Consider the following 17,651-nt stretch of genomic DNA (forward strand, 5'->3'; position numbering starts at 1 on the left):
TTATTGCACGCGAGAATGCAGTCTTACGCGTGTCCGGAACGTATAACGCGCTTGCTTAAAATGCACACGGGGCGATTAAAACTCTATGATTCATGATCGACTTATATGTATAACGTTGTATCGCGACTTAAATATACTCGATATGGCATTACGACCAAACATAATTTTAAAATAAATTGATGAAATATATTTGTAAATTGTAAAACACAAGATTGAAGTCGATGACACTTTATAGATTAATTGATCAGATAATATTATTAGATAATATAATCTCTTGGAAAAAGAAGTTTTACTGGTAGTATAAAATGTATGTGGAGTATAAAAACTCCTAAAAATGAATTTTTAATAATAATGACTACGGAAGTTAATTAATATACCTAATTACTGTCTTCTTTGTTAATAAAATTTAATAGTCCATTATATATTATAGTTACCTTAAATATTTTCCATATTTAAAATAGCCATCCTGTAAAGTTTAATGTTTAGAAAAAATATTTGTATAACATGGATGAATCAATTAAGGAAACTAAAATGATTATATTTAACCCACATACTGAATATGACTACATCGAAAAGCAATAATGAAGTTTTCTCTTCGGTGAACATATTTCGCGAGTATCGAACGGCGGGAGATATTTTTATAATAACGAATTCTCGACGTCAAAAAATTTGCACGGAAAAAAGGATGGATCGGCCAATGGAACAACACGCCAATTCGAATCCAGAATACCTCCATCAAGTTGCAAATGGACCGGCGCTTGATCACAGATTGGAAATCGCCCCGGGAACCTATATGACTGTGTAAAATGCGTGCCGCGAGCAAAAAACGGCGTGCATTTAGCGACATACAGGTGTCGAAGGGAAATGTCACGATCGATTGACGCAAAACAACGTTGACGGAAAATTACACACCCATTCCGATTTGTGAAAGTCGCGCTAAGAATTTCTCAACGTTGTCTTATAAGTCTGAGACAGGACTACGGCAAATTCTAAATATCAGAAAAAGAGAGAGAGAAAGAGAATGTTGTGAATTATGGACATTAATTTGGATTTGGTACAGAACAAAACGTTATTCCGAACTAATAATCTATAAACACACATTTATCTTTATGTAATAAAGCGGTATTTTTACCGGATTTGGGATAAAACAAAACATATTATTCCGATCTAATAATCTGTAAATACACATTTGTCTTTATATACCGAAGTGATATTTTTACCGTAGTTGACTTGATATACAATTGATTAAAATAGCATGAGTTTAATTTAAACAACCAGACATTGCATTCAAAGGAAAAAGGAAATTGTATTCGTATCTTGGAGTCGGGATATAACTAAAGTTATTTTGTAGCTGATAACTTCGCTCATCGAATGGCCGTTGGACGGCTTTAAATAACGGCTCGACGGCGGAGAACGTCTGACGGGATTACGGGAATTCGTTTCTGCCATTGCCAGCGGGAGAGATAGCGTGTTTCGATTCGAACGAAATGGTCGGCTGGGCGACTGTGCGATAGATATATAGATAAATAGATTGAGATTCACCAAGCGAGATCGGAGAAGCAACGATCGCGCTAAGCAACGATCGCGAAGAAAAAGGCGAGTTTAGAGAATCGAGTAGACCCAAGATGTGATCGTTATTATTAATGGACGACTATCTTCTTCCTCCCCCTTTTCCAATTTCACGATATTTTTAGACAATTCCCCGCTATGTATGAACAAAGATGAACAATTTAATAGTGAAACTACTTTATGAGATTTAGAGAGCTGCTTTTTAATAATAATTAAGGATTTAATGAGCTTATTAAATGGAATGACTAATGAAGATATCCAATCATTACGAACTTGCCCGCGCAAGATGTATCTCAACATTTTCAGATTCGCATAAGTTTCCCTGGCAGTCGGTTCGTCCCCAACGTCATCTCGTCCCTTATCCTCCCCCCGTCCACCATGTCCGTAGACCCATGGGGCTCGTAGCGACGGCGGACTGCACCATAGAGCGGGAAGGATGGAAACTTGCATTTTCCCGTGGTGACTGCACGTCGCGACTACATACGTCATAAAACTTTGCTAATATAGCGGAGGACTGTGGTGTGCCGTCTTTGCGCCGGCGACTCGAAATCGCTCGTTTCTCTCTTTCTCTCTCTCTCTCTCTCTCTCTCTCTCTCTCTCTCTCTCTCTCTCTCTCTCTCTCTCTCTCTCTCTCTCTCTCTCTCTCTCTCTCTCTCTCTCTCTCTCTCTCTCTCTCTCTCTCTCTCTCTCTCTCTCTCTCTCTGTCTCTCTGTCTCTCTCTCTCTCTCTCTCTCTCTCTCTCTCTCTCTCTCTCTCTCTCTCTCTCTCTCTCTCTCTCGCCCGGGCCAGCATTCGTCTTACTTTCCCTCATCTTTCACTTTCTACCCTTCTACCTCCCTCGCATTCCCATTCCCGCGCTCTCTATCTATCGTTGAGCAGGATTTACGCGATTCAAAGCTCGTGTGCAAAACTTTACGACTCGGAATATCTCGCTCAAATCATTATTCGAATCACCTGGTCGTTTGTCAGCCGAATGCAATCGAATATCTTCTATCGAGAAATTGGTATCGATTGTCTTTAATTGAGACTTCGCTACCCATCGTCTATGCGATTATTATTTTTGTCCGTTTTGTACAATTTTCCCGTGATTATTCGACCGTGATTGTTCGATAATTTGACCTAATTTGATATCGATATCGTGTGCTCTTAGATTCTGTGCAGCCAATTACGCTCTTTCAATTAATCGTGGTTATATCTACAAAATGCATCGAATTGCATATTTAAATAGTGTTTAATTTAAATTGTCGAATAATTTTTTCCGTTGAACAATTAAATTAAATTTTTAATTTCACGTTCGATTTTCATCAAACTGATATTTGCAATGCGATAACTTTAAGATAAAACAGAAATTTTAATCAAATAATTTATTTTTAATTCTTTTGATATATTTTTCTTCTTTATTGAAACTTAATTTTTGAATAACTCATTTTTGTATTCAACTTAAAGTAAGATAATTAATTTATATCAAAAGAACTCTCTAAAACACATTGCTTATTTTATATCGCTTGGAAATAGAAAATGTTTCGTGACGTCGCAAAAGAGAATTAAACTGGATCGGCGAAGGTGACTTTTGCGCTCCCCCGGAGTGAAGATAGATCTCGGAATCTCGTGTATATCGTAAGTGGAACTGACGAATTACTCTCCTGAGAAAGAGAGAGTACCGATGATACGATCTTTATTCAGCGTGGCGCTAAGTTACCTCCGACGGGCGCCAGTTTAATCCCATCTTACAGCAATTCGAAGAAACGCCGAAAAAGCCGTGGTTTCTCGATGCCGCGCGCCGTTTTTCAATTATGCATTCGCATATTTTACCGGAACGCCTTGTCGCATTCAGCGACGAGGCGCGACGACAGCTGCCGGACTGCATTTACCAGGTTAACAATAATTCAATGTCACCGTCTTACGCCGGGTATGTACCGGGTGCTTCTGCGATATCTATGAATATGGTCGTTGCTATATATTGCTTATATGTTGCGCGATAGATCTTGAAACTTCTAAAATTGGAAAGAGCGCGCCTTTACAACGTATATTTCTATTTAAATAAATACAAAAATTAATATGAAACATTTTGGAAAATAAATAAAAAATATATAAATGAAAGTAAGTAAAAATTAAACAATTTTTGTACTTATATTTTTAATGTGTATGCTATCTTTAAAAAATTTGAATTCTTATTATCTCTTATTATTTATTAAATATAAAAAATTTATTTTTGAAGCTTCAAATTATTTCTTTTTCCACGAAATTTCTTATAAATGTCGCGCGTTAATCGCGCAAGAAAGCAGTTGTCCGAAAATGTGGAAAAAGCTCGAAACATTTCGTATTCTCAGAATTCTACAAGGACAGAAAATTAAAAAAATTTGAGAATAAAGAACTCACGCGTCCGTAATTTCTGATAATTCAGAGAGTCATCGTAGAGTCTGACCCCATATCCTGCCTTTCCATCCTCGTTTACCCTCTTGCAAATGGTCACCGCCGCTTCTACCGCTATCGAGTGGATCCTCGTCGTTAAGTTGCTTCAACACTTTGTACCGCCGTTAAGAGCAAAATCGCAGAAAAATTGGAGCTCGTTAAAATCTGTCGCGTTTTACTTCCACTCCGGCTGGCAGGACAGTTCGCCGTGTTTAACGCTGCTGCTGAACATGCTTGCAACTGTAAAGAACAGCGACAAAAAAAGATGGAATAGTCTTTATGACGTCGTGCACGACGATATGCGAGAAATCGAGCGTTTTGAAGAACAAATCGCGTTGAAGCGGCTGTCGCGTTATACAAGGGATTGACTCAAGCAGTTACTCCCATATGTTGCCATTACTTCATTTATGACCAAGATAGAATAAAAAATACGTTATTAAATGTGTGGAGATATAAATAAAAAATTGTTAATATACATGTGATCTCTATATCGAGATTTATATCCAATTCTATTATTTTTAAGTCTTTTGAAAAAGTTAACGTTCCTTAATATATAATATATTACAACATATTCCTTTAAAATATGTTCCTAATTAATTACTTTAAAAATTTAATAATAAGAAATTGTATATTTATTTGTACAAATACATTTTTGTAACATTTCTCAACATGATTTTTTGGATTTCTTCACCATCGATCAGAAAGGGGAAGAAAGAAAGAATTAACAAAGAAAAGTCTCTTAAGTGACGTATAGAAATTCAATGAAAAGTCGCGATAGCTACGGAATCGATATTCGGATACGAAGCTGAAGTCCTACGCGGCAGAATAGGAAATAGGCGTTAGGAAATATGAGAGGAAATGCAGGAGGGGGAAGAAATGTAGGTGCCTTTATTGGCCTTGTGCCAATGCTCGCTATCTATATGGAACACCTGCGTCTGTCCGATGTCTCGAGTCGCAACAGATCGAACAATACAAGACTCTTAAGACAAAGAAATAAGAGGACGATAGTTCTCCAAAATGAAACAGGGCATTTCTGCATTGTCTTGTTGATCTCGATTTCAAGAGTTCGTAAGATTTTTATTGCAATGATAACAATAAGATTGAAACAGGGACTTTTTATTTTCAATTTTATTTTCTCTAATTTTCGTCAAAATCTATTGGATTTTTCCGAAGGTCACGAGATTTGTATGAAAACTGGTTTTCAACACAATTTTAAGAATTTTCTATTTGTATAATAAATCTTATTGCTCGTCTAATGTTTATGTAATTAATTAACAATAAGAATATTATAATTGTGATAGCGACAGGCATGAAATGTACATGAATAAAATAAGTAACAGATTGTACTTAATATTTTTTTTGACAATTTTTTAATGCAAATAATTGCATATTTATTAAATTAAAAGTTATTTTTATGATTATTATTATCAATAAAGGAGCATCTTTCTTAGATTCTTATATGATTAGCTATAAAATAAATTTGTCTTTATCATGAAGTCGATGTTTGGTCAAGTGGTAACATCGTCCAATATCGTTACGTTATACGCTTAAGGGAACCTTAGGGGATTTCTCCCAGATTCTGGAACACAGATATGACGAGGAATTGTTACATTTCGGTGCTCGTCGATCGACCAAGTCGATGAGACTCGACATGGTGGTCTACCAGTTTGTACAATATTATCGTCTTCATTGAGATAAGGTCGCGATCCCTTAATGTGTCAACCTCTCGAACAGGATTACCTAACATCCCAACATTGTCGACGCTTTGTGCATTGAGGACATTGATGCAGACGTGCAATTGTGATATCACTCATTTTTTAAATTAGTACAGCATTTGCAAGTATACTGAATAATATTGCGCGATAATATGTATATTTTTGTTATATGAATAATGATAAATAAAATTAAATGTAAAATAATTATCTGAAATAATAAGAGATAAAATATTAAAATCATATTTGAAAAAGATTGAAATTATTAACGCAACTGATGCTGCATAAAAATATATACCCAACGAAAATGAGCTATATAAATTGTATTATTTATGTAACTCGTAAACGAATAGTTACTATCCTATTTGAAGCTAGTATCCTATATTTGTCAGTTTGGTAGAGAGTATTATTTACATCTCCAATAATGGCATAACTGTATAAATTTTCAGCTCATCATCCACGGATTCATAAATATTTCAATCGCATAGACTATGCAACCAGCTGTATTCGAAATTCCGATTTATAATTTAAAGACGACAGCGTCGTTCCAACTGTCATAAAGAGATCGATCCAAATTTTATTACGGGTGCGGGACAGAGAGAGACGGGCGAAGTCCCGAGGCATCTTACAGGATTCATCGAAGATGCATGAGAGCATCAAACTACCTGACACTGAGCACCTTTCTTGGATTTCTGCATGATTAACCGCGCTGCATAGCAATTGTCAACTACGATGTTTGTAAACTATTGATTTGAAGTGTTAAAAAATACGTTAAAAGACTTTGTTTCTTGAACTGTTCTTTCGATCTCTTGATTGATCAAACATTTATGCTTAACAAAATAACAATTTATTTCGACCAAACTGGCAATTTATTATAATAATGCTCACATTATACACACCGTTTCTACAATCAGAAATTCAAAAGAAACAATGTATCAAGCCGTACAAAGACAACAATAAAAGAACCAAAAAATAAGAAGAAAAATTAATATAATTGTAGATTATACTTGACAAAGACCAAAAACAATGGTCAAAACGTCATGTATGTGAGCATTATTATAATAAATTGCCAGTTTGGTCGAAATAAATTGTCACTTTGTTAATCATTACTGGCGAAGAAAAGAATGATTTCTGGTTATTTATGCTTAAATTCAATAATCGCAAAAATTAAATAATTTTGTGATCAGAATTTAAGACTTCAAAGCTTTAAAACTTTTTTATTTATAAACCTCTATTGTAAGATTATTATATAATTAGTACTCTTTTCTTATCTCTTTTTTCTCTTTCCCGTTTATCTCTATATCTTTCTCTTAATTTCTCGTTAATTCAGACTTGTCGCACATAGAATTCGCATTAACTCGCGCAAGACTATATCCTATATACGTCGCCATACGAACGTTCGTCTGGATTTTGTTATCCGCTTCAGCGCGGCGACATCCAAGAGAATGACGACGCGCCCCTGATAATAGCTCCTTACGTATACGTATTGCCGGGCTGCCAATTTGACGAGGAGAGAAACGACTTGTCGTCACGGCCGGCGGGGACACGTAGTTGCGTTACGTGTTCGCGCGCGAGTGTATTCCGCTCACGCGCCGCGACGATTGCTTTCGACGAACGACGCGGTTCCTCCACGTCTATCAGTTCGCTTCGCGACAGCAAGACAAAGCGGTAAGCTACTTTTTTATCAGTCTCGCTGTTCGAGCTGACGGCGCTGACGCGCGCAGGTGATCTCTCGGAAACGTCGCCGTTCTTCGCGCGGCTTATAACTCACATAAAGCACCAGACAGCGATATACTTATTTCTCAATCCTTTTACGCGCAAGTTAATTAGCATCTTAAATGAAAATTATATCCAATATAATTTCCCAAATTTCTCCTTTCGACAGATTGTTACAACTGCTGGAAAAGTTGGCGGAATAATTAACTGGCAAACAACTATAACGACGATTTCACTTTTGCCGCGGCGTGTCCGTAGATTCTGCCCTGAATTTTCAATTTAATTTTATTCCAATGGAAGGTAAGCGGAACTTGATATACGCAAAAGCTTCTTGCCCCGTCTGAAGTTCGATGTTGAGACAGCGACGCCGCAGGGGCGACTACAAAGCGAAAGTCGGAGAGAAGAGCGATTTTTCATTTTTAACGTGCTCCGGCGCGGGCGTTCGGATGCTTCGGGCGTTTTAAGATCATATGTGAGATCAAGAGAGAGGGCGATCGCATCTTTGACAGTCCCACTCGTCAATTGTAATCACACTTTAATGCTTGAATGAGACGGAATATTAACATATATACTTATATATGAAGGAGAGATGCCAGAAAATATGGATATGTACCATTTCAAGTCAATCTCTTTCTCTCCTTTTCCTCTCTTTTTTTCTCTGTGTATACAGATACTTTATCATATTAGGAATAAAACAATAGTATAGCGTTAATAATATAAAAGTAAACGTGTCTATTTAACAATTTTTCTTAATTATACAGAAACAATTAAAACAATTAAGTTTTTATAATTATTTTCTATTACAATGAACAATGGATAAATATTATCTCACTAATACAATCTTATCACTAACTACACGAGATCTTGTATTGCACTGCCAGTACGTCCAGCAGCTAATAATTCCACTGCTGTTTGTTAAGTTGCGAAACTTATAATAAGTCTGATATCGTTTAGTATTCCATATTACCCGACTATTCTGTATTTCTCTATTGTTATTTTAGCAAAATATCTAATTAAGTGAAGTATTTTCACTTTTCTACACTTTTAGAACTATTCTGAAGCGTTGAAAGCAGCAACTTGTTACAAAGAAAGGAACGTAGCAGATCACAAAACTAACTGCTTCATTTCACTTTGTGTTCAATATCCACTCGTGAATGCTAAGTGCCAGATAACTTCTTGCGTTTTGAACGTTTCGGTCTTCGTGGGAGTGTACGAAATTTCTCTTCCATTTTTAGAACAGTCCAGTCGGGGCGCCGACGCCTCGAGGGCTTTAGAGTTTAAGAACGAACACGCGGAACAACGGGAAAGACCCTTTAACACGCAAACCCCTTATTTTCGCCGATTTAAAGGGAAGCAGCTCGTGCAAATTGCAACTGGCAGGGCCGCTCTTCCAATCTTCGGATCCTTGAGCTTGACATGCGATTGTTTCTTTCGACAAAAGATTTTATTTCATATATGCACTTAAAAAATATTGAACGTATTATGTATATGAGTATAATCTCTTTTCATATATAATGCGGTATAAATGTATAATCGACATTGTTAATATTATATAACAATACTATGAAATATAAATTAACATAAATTGTTTCATTAATATTTATATCTTTGACCTGTGTTTTTTCATATTTATTAAATACGTACACAAAATATCTGCTGATATATGAAAATAATGATTATTGCAATGATAATGAGAAATTAATTATGAAATAAAGCTGTGTTTTCAATTTTAGATTATTTTAAAATATATTTATATGCATACGCGCGCGTGAAAGTAAATTCTCTTAAAGGGGGAAAAACAGTGATTACATGACAGGGCAGTCTTTACACATCGTAGATATATACAGGGTGGGAGAAAAGTATGGAAACCCTGCAAAATCTCGAAAAACTATAAGTTTTACAGAAAAATGTTTCACACAAAAGTTGTTTGGTTTCGAGGGTGCCATAAGATGGTACCATTGGTTTGACCTTGGATGGTCGTTTAAAGCTCACGTAAACGACACCTTTAATTTCTTAAATGGAAACCCCTATTTTTCAATGCATATTCTTGTAGCGAATCTCGAGAGCTTTTCAAAACACTATAATAAAGTATTTTTTCATTAAGAACTTTTGGAATTATGAGGCTTGAAAGTTCTAGTATTTTGACATAAAATACAAAATATCTTGTAAAACATTAAGTTTTCGGTAATGTTACCTTAATACTTTTATGCACAGAATAATGAGACGAATCAATTGGTATGAAAAAAGACATAGTTGCTTTTAAGAAAAAGTATGCAGATGCGTGTTGCAAATTACATATTTTTTCTTAAAGGAACTGTGCCTTTTTTTCATACCAATTGATTCGTCTCATTATTCTGTGCATAAAAGTATTAAGGTAACATTACCGAAAACTTAATGTTTTACAAGATATTTTGTATTTTATGTCAAAATACTAGAACTTTCAAGCCTCATAATTTCAAAAGTTCTTAATGAAAAAATACTTTATTATAGTGTTTTGAAAAGCTCTCGAGATTAGCTACAAGAATATGCATTGAAAAATAGGGGTTTCCATTTAAGAAATTAAAGGTGTCGTTTACGTGAGCTTTAAACGACCATCCAAGGTCAAACCAATGATACCATCTTATGGCCCCCTCGAAACCAAACAACTTTTGTCTGAAACATTTTTCTGTAAAACTTATAGTTTTCGAGATTTTTCAGGGTTTCCATACTTTTCTCCCACCCCGTATGTATAAAGACGGCCCTGTCTTGTAGTCGCTGTTTTTTCCCATTTAGGAGAATTTATTGCTAGTAGGCCACGTTATAGTACCTTTTTTCCCAGTGACTACCTTTTCGACTCGTTTCGTTTACTTTAAAAGTTTGTACAAACTATCGCCACTGTGTGTTCACACGTACTTACCTACCTATCGTAACACGCTCGTAACAACGATGCGGACCGCTTTCGTGCCGATTGTTTTTTGGGATTTAACACGATTTCAGCCGCGGGTTCATTATGCAAGACGCCTTTTCAGGTAGTAAATTGGAACGAGACTCGGACGCGCGCGAGGCAATTTGCCGGCATGACTTCTTTTATATCTATCTCTTCGGAGGCATTATTTGCGTGTTTGCAGAATATACGTCAGAATATTAAGAATAATATTTTTAGCGCTTCGGTATAACCGATACGTCATCTCGGCATGAGATATATATGATATTTTGAGAGATTAAGAGAGAAGCGGAGGAAACACACACTTAACTTATTCTTCACAAACTTCCATAAATAATACATATCATTCTCATTGTCAGATGAAACGGAAATATCAAGGTTTTCCTTTTTTTTCCTCTTTTTGTTATTTTTAATATTATTTTTTGTTTCTAAAATTTTTTAGTTGACCCAGTCTTTTAACATTGCGTCAATTATTTACAAATATAAAAATATTTGATAAGTGACATATCGTGATTGTACATGGACAAAGAGGCAAGTTTACACTCGAGTATGCCGACGTAACTTGCGGTGACCTTGATCGTTCGGCCGCGATTCTCCCGGCCGTAAATCCTCTTACTCGCGGACGCCTTCTTTGGCTCTCTGAAACATGGCAAAGCCGATAACGTTCGTTATTCAAGTTCATACAAAATGCACGCGGTTCCGCGGCGCAACATATATACGCGACGTAGCTCATAATTGAATGTTATGTCCTGAATTTTACGCTGTAATCCTAATACTCGATCATCAATATTAATATGTTGCGGACACTTACAGCGATCACGATGCAGCTTGTTTAATGCTCCTAATTCGACGGTGAATTAATCAAATAATTCGCAGTCCGCAATGCAGCTCGCGCACTCACATATAACTTTGTGATGTTCAGTTTTTTTAATTTAAAGCAAAAATAATGTCACTAAAAATTATATATAACATGTATGTACCACTCGCTTCTCGAACATTATTCCACATCCTTCGACAATGTTTAATTGAACGAATGCTGGAATGCTTTATAAACATATGCACAAAACACATCGAATAAGCATATTCATGCATTGATTCGTGTTTAACATATTATTGTTTAACATATTATTTGTATTAATTGTGCCTTAACGGCATTACAGCTTATGTAAAATAATATGTTGAAAGTTTTGGACATTATTTTGTTTGCATACTATACTTTAATAAAAATATTTCGTATGTTACACTTAATATTCACATATTCTTTATCATATCGATTTTAATATGTATAAAAATGCATAATAATTCGATATAAAATTTATCGATAAAATAAAGCCGGCAAATCTTGAAGCATTGTATTCGAAACGTTAAGCAATTTCTTTATAGCAGTATATCGTATCTATTATATCGATTACAATTAATATTTTTGATGAGAGAGAGAGAGAGAGAGAGAGAGAGAGAGAGAGAGAGAGAGAGAGAGAGAGAGAGAGAGAGAGAGAGAGAGAGAGAGAGAGAGAGAGAGAGAGCAGTTATCTACTACGATTTAGAAAATAACGAGGTTAAAAATAAAATATATGCGCGCGCCCGGGCATGTGTATGTGTGTGTTTGTAAAAATTCTTTTTTATACCTTAATAATTCATGACAGCACGTACTCGGAATTGAGAGGGATAAAAAAAAGGAGAGAGAAGGAGCTGTCTATCAGCAGTATGAAATTACTCGTATCGATCGTGAACACTTTGGTTTTGAAAAATCGAGGGTAAGAGTACTTTCTCTATTTGTGTCGCCGTAGGTTGCCAAAAATATTGCGACGAATTACGGAGTTGTCGACAATTCGGCCACTCACAAGCCACAGGAAATCCTCTTACATCTTACAGCACCGTTTTAGTTTTTCGCCGGGCGAGTAGAAGGATCTCTAAATCGGATGACGATTAGCGTCGACGTGGGAGATTTAAGATCCGCCAAATCTGGCGATTACTCGAACGATATAAGATCGCTTGCTCTCGCAGAGAGAAAGAGAGAAAGTAAGGTGAAGCGTGAAGAAAGGAGAGGCCAGCCAGGGAGAATTGAAGCCGAGATTTGCACCCTCGAGCCAGGGACAGACGCGGAAAAATGGCGAGATCGTTGGATAGTCCGGTAGACTCCGGCTTGCTTCGATGAGATACACTGGGGATGAAATATGAACGGGGATCCGGTTAACGATGCATCCCCCCCTCCCCAGCAAGAAAAGGGGACGAGCTTCTTAACGCGAGATGGGTTTTTTGGCGCGCCGGCGTTAAAGTGAAGTTGAACGGAATATATTTTCCTGGACTAAGGATCTCTTGGAATCTCTATGCATATTTAGAAAGTACGATATATAGTTATGCAAAAAATTGCAGGAAACAATTAACAGAACTACCGGAGATTAATCTATATTTATTTTTACCGAAGAAATCTTAGGAAAATAAATATTAATGGAATTAATCATCTATGTAATTTCAATAAAAGTCAGGGAAAATTTCAGAAATTAAGATATTTTAAAAATAAATAATAAATTATTAAAAAATGTCGAACGATGATTATTTTGACCTCTTTGATAGTTCTAGTGTTAACAATGCTGGAAATGTATACGACGGAAGGTAATGTTAAATTATGTGGAGCAAAGGCAATGGTCAATATATCCTTGTGTTGCGATAAGCCGCGTGATTTAAGAATTAATAAGCAATAATTGTTAAATACATTTATAAATGTTAAGTGATACAGTTGGCGCGTAAAGCTTACCTTCGCAAACTACTTTTGTTTCATAACTCTCCGGGGCGCGCAACCAAGAGAGAAAACTTGATATTCTTAAAGTTAAAGGGATCCCGACGTTGCCTGCCGAAGGGAGAGCCCGCTATCGCTTTTCGCGAGCGTTATGCTCATTTGCATTGCGTGACGAGCCCGCTTTCCGTAAGCCTTTACGTGTTACAAAGCCGGTGTGCGTTGCATGTCGTTATTCCTTCTCTTCGAGTTCCTTTTTTTGCTCTTTCTATCCGCTTCCCCCCCCCCCCCCTCAGTGACTTTACCCTTATCCGTCCTTATCCCGGTGGCTTTTGCTCGCGCCGCTTTTCGTCTTTTTCTTACTATATACGCTCCTCTCCCCTCATGTCCTAACGAGCAACTTCGAGCGGGCTCCTCAACGTCGTTATTGATTAAGTGGCCACGCGAAAGCGCGCCCGGATTCTTTAACGACGAAATTTTATTGGCGGCTGCCTCGCGACGGCAATTTTCCTCTTCTCGATGGCGAAAAACTATATATGAGGCACGAAACGCGCCGGCACCGCATCATCGCGCGACGCATGGTAATAACCGTTGTTAAAATAATTCTGCAAATAATTCTGTCGCTACGCGAATTTTATTGCAACAAAAATTGTTTTATTATATTCCTAAAAATCACAATTTCCCGCACATTGTTTCACCCTGGCAAACCAATACAATAACAATCCAATAATATATAATTATATGGCATCATTTATAAAAAATCATGAGGTCCTGAAAATAAAAGATTTATGCTAGAGATTTACAATATCTTTTTAAAAATAATATGAATAAAATTATTAAAAGTTTTATCAGTTTATGTGAATGCTTTCAAAGAAAATATTTCTGAAGTAAAAAAAAGCGGATTTTGAAAGAAATCTTCCTATACAATTAATTGTCACAATTAATCGTTTGCTGCCGCAATTAGTCCATCATAATCATTTCTCATTCTCTTACCAATGGCAATGTCATCGCGTCATTCACATATGGATGTGATGTATCCGCGCTATTATACATCGGCGCCATTGTGTCATCATTGCAACCAATTACGAGTCGTCTTCGAGCGACGACAGCAACAATCGTTCTCTGATATCAGATGTATTTATCCGATTGAAAGGGAGGATATCGAGCGGGATGCAAGAGCCAATGGAGAGATCGCCATTGTAGGATGAATCTGTCTTCTAGCTATTAGCTGCATACGGAGTGTCCCGAAAATCGCATATTGCTCCAATAGCACATGTTATCGATTGTTTCTTTGGCCGAAAGCTATAAATTCGCGTAATATTTAAACGCACAATTTTTAATAAGTTTCTTCAGGATATAAAATTTATCTGAAATTAGACAAAAATAATGAAATATTGTTTTCTCTTCGTGTCTCTTAAATTGTAAGAACGTTTAAAATTTCAACTGTTTGCGTTTGAAAGGTTGTTTGTTTAAAAAAAATTGCTTTTAAATTAAAGATTTTATAATTGGAAGAGAAGGTACATAGAAAGACACCTTGTACAACCTTATACACTGGGGACACCCTATACGCCTCATACCTCTCGCTCCCTTTCCTGTCAACATGCACGAGGCCACGTTTTGACGTAATCACTCCTCCGTCCAGAAACCCAATTAGTCGACCATTAATAAGGGATTCGTCCTGACGGAAGAGATAATGGTACCTGCCCCATCACCGGCTGCAATTGCACCTGCAGGTATGCCTTCGCCTTGCACCTGTCTTCATTCACGCGGGGATAAATGGCCGAACCCGTGACGATGCTGTAAGGAGAACCATTAGTTTCCGGCGATCACGAATTGAGATCGTCTTTCGAAGAGAGTAGCACGATCATGCTCGAGGCTTAATGCCATCGCACTTTAGCTCGCGACACACTTCTTTAGGTCCATTGAACAAGTTTTCGCTAACATAAGCGCGATTGCTGCTAGCTTAATCTTCGTTTATTACCACTAGGAAAAAGGGCTGATTAATGCACTAGCGTGGATAATTCTGAATCCTTTTTTATTAGGAAGAGATTTTTAATTATTATAGTTATTAATATTGGTAACACGTCTCACTGTTTGCAAATGTAATAAAGACTAAAATATTAAATGCAATTTCGAAAGTCTTGTCAAAAGTCAGATTTTACCATGATTTTTGTAATGCATTTCTATTAAAATTTTACTATGGATTCAAAACTATATTTACATTGACTAATTTTACCTCACATATCGATTCTTAAAATTATTATACGCAAATTACTTAACAATATAGCTTTAATAACGATTTACTGAAAATTACTTTTATTTGCGATCGTTAAACGTCTTAATAATTTTCATTTCTAAGCCACTTAGGATCATTTACACTACACCCTTTGTGTGTAAATAAACTCAACGTTACTCGTTGCAGCCTTTCTGTAATTAGATATTTATGTAAATAATATATTAGCTTTCCTTGTGTACATTCATTCGTGCGTTCGCCAATTTTCCGAATAATTGTATTAGCGCGTGTCTACCTGTAAAGCGAAATTATTTCGGCGGAGCGCAATGTAACACGGATGTACTTCTAACCCTGGATTAATATGGTAGAAGAGGCACGTACCGCATAATACAAGAGAGCGTAAATTAGAACAACCATCGAGCTGCCGGTGAGTTTCGTCGTGTGGCGCGGCTCGGTATTAATTAAAGCATAACGTTAAACAACCGGCGTAAACAGCGGAATGTTATGTTCGGCACGAAATCGCGGCAGCTCGCGATTGATTTGATCATTTCGGCTACCAATTATTTTAGTAGGGCAATACAATTATTATATCTATAATACGCTTTTGAAAAGAAAATTGAACAGTTGGAAATTATTAGGTAGTCTGATTATATATATATATAACCCAAAATTAACAAAATTCTGCGAAATTATCCAGTTTGAATTTTGAAAGCAGTTTGGTTTTATTTAACTCCATTAAGGTTGAATTATTTAATGTTTCCACTAGGACTAATGTTTTACTGCAGAAACAAATGAGACGCTCACGGAAGACCATTACGTACCATACCATGTATTATTTTACGGCGAAGCCCGGATTAAATAAAATATTATCCGGGGAAAAATTAAACGCGTGTCGGCTGATGTTGAAGCACGACGGGAGATAAGCAGCGCAATCCGCGGAGTAAAAAAAGTAGGAGTTACATATATATCCGCGGCAGCGCACAATACTGTTGCGAATCTGTTGGATAATCCCGATGGAAAAAAAAGGTCACACACCGCACATTTGCATTCAAAGCCGGATTATTCTGGTAGGGAAACCGAGAGCACACGGAAACACACATGAGCAATTAAAAGCTTCGTCGACTTCTCCGCGTAACAAAATTATGATGATATAGCAAAAAAAGTGGAGTAAGTAACTAGCGACTTTGACGTACTCGGCTACTCTATTTAATACACGAATTATACTAAGCTGAACTTTTAGGCGATAAACTCGTCCGTTAAGTTCTAGGATTGAAAAATATAAGCTAGGTATTATTTTAAAATATAAATTTAATTATTTTATTTGGGGAAAAATCCTCTTTACGTTTATATATAATATCGATTTCTTGTCTTATTTAATATTTTAAAGTATGATATTAATACGACGGACAGCTCTGCGGAAAGTTATAGTTAAATTTGCATCAGAATTTCCAATATTTTTGCGATTTTTTAAATTGTTGACCCCGAGATACGAATTTATTTAATTCTTTTTAATTCTGCATGATATATATCTGCTACTTTAAATGTCTAAATTCAGCTATCGTACTTGACTGCAAAATGAACGTAACCCATATGATAAAAGAAAGCGCAAAACACGCCGAATGTGCCTGGCCGGGTTTTTAGGCTAATTGAATGGAACTGCGCGAAGCAGTAATGATCCAAGCATGGCCGGACAAAAGCCCAGTGCGATAATTCATTTTACGTATTGGCTGGTGCTAATTGTAGACCCGAGTCTCTCGCACGTTGCGAGTTAATTATCGAATGCGCGCGGATATATACTGCAATATTGTTTCATAGTCAGGTATCTTCCCTGTCTCACGCATCAAGTATTCCATAAAACACATATTTTGAAGAAAATAAAAGCGATAACTAGGTGAATCTCAAAAAAGTAAATTTATTATCTGATACATTAATAGCAGATTGCCATAATTATAAAAAAAAACCTAAGCAGAATCTTTTCCAAAGAAGAAAGCCAAGGTATTATAGCGTTTACGTCATAAAATCGCTATATAATAAATTAACTTTTACAATGCAGACTTCTAATACATTGCTCGAAGACATATATCTGAAGTTGGACGACTCGTGTCTCTTTCCCAACGCGCCAAAGATATCATTGGTCGGACTCGTCGAAAGTTTCATTCCACGCTCGGAAAGCTACACCGGCTCGTCACAGCGAAGTTATTCGCGCAAGATTCCAGCTTCCACGCGGAATTTAATCTCACATTGAAAACCTCGCCCGGGCACGAAACGAGCGAATGAAACGTCGGCGCGGGCGGGTTGAGAAATCTGGTCGGGCCACGTGGCGCACCAGAAAGATATCACCAAAAATCGCTC

At 36.7% G+C, this 17,651-nt stretch overlaps 1 protein-coding gene across 1 annotated transcript in view; it reads left to right on the forward strand.

The window, feature by feature from the left end:
- Positions 1 to 17,651, forward strand: part of Gfrl (Glial cell line-derived neurotrophic family receptor-like) — a 61,669-nt gene that overhangs the window by 33,267 nt on the left and 10,751 nt on the right. The gene's annotated exons all lie outside the window — the stretch shown is intronic.

Source organism: Temnothorax nylanderi, unplaced genomic scaffold (genome assembly GCF_030848795.1).
Source record: "Temnothorax nylanderi isolate EJ_2023f unplaced genomic scaffold, tnyl_v1.0 TNYL_tig0243_pilon, whole genome shotgun sequence".
Classification (NCBI taxonomy): domain Eukaryota; kingdom Metazoa; phylum Arthropoda; class Insecta; order Hymenoptera; family Formicidae; genus Temnothorax; species Temnothorax nylanderi.